We start from the raw sequence: 588 nt of genomic DNA, 5'->3' as shown, positions 1-588 counted from the left end.
TTCCCAGACTTACCATGATGTCTTAGGTAAACCATGAATGTATTCTCTTTATTGTTTTTTTTTTTTAATTTGAGGTAGGGCATTATTTGGTATGCCAGACTGATCTCAAACTCGATGTACAGACAGACTATACTTAAAGTGGTATTTCTATTGCCACTCTCTTCCTGCCCATGGCTACAATGATGTATTTATGAGAATAATATTTAGAAGAAAATGAATACCAGTACTTGAACTTAATTCATTGGCTGACTGTGTATTCCAGGGATGAATGAGTTTAGGGAGTGAAGCATCTATCTCCAAAGTAAAACCTCCCATCAAAGTAGTCATTCTGTGCTCAACTGGCATCACCAGATTCAATAAAACAACTATTTGATCTGTGCTCATTCTTACCGCTAAAAGTTCTGAAGGAATATAAAGGTCCAGGGATCAAACGTCTCTTCAGGCTGGAAAGAGAAGTAAGGGAGTTCATGAAGGTTGCAAAAGACCTGAAAAAGAGCTTTTACATCATATGACAGGGAGTAGAAGATTGGTAGGTATGTTTAGAACACAACAACATAAAGGGTAATATCACAAAAACAAATTAGTGTG

This window comes from Nannospalax galili, unplaced genomic scaffold, assembly GCF_000622305.1.
Source record: "Nannospalax galili isolate Female #2095 unplaced genomic scaffold, S.galili_v1.0 scaffold723, whole genome shotgun sequence".
In the NCBI taxonomy this organism is placed as follows: domain Eukaryota; kingdom Metazoa; phylum Chordata; class Mammalia; order Rodentia; family Spalacidae; genus Nannospalax; species Nannospalax galili.
Note: the sequence above shows the minus strand (reverse complement) of the source record.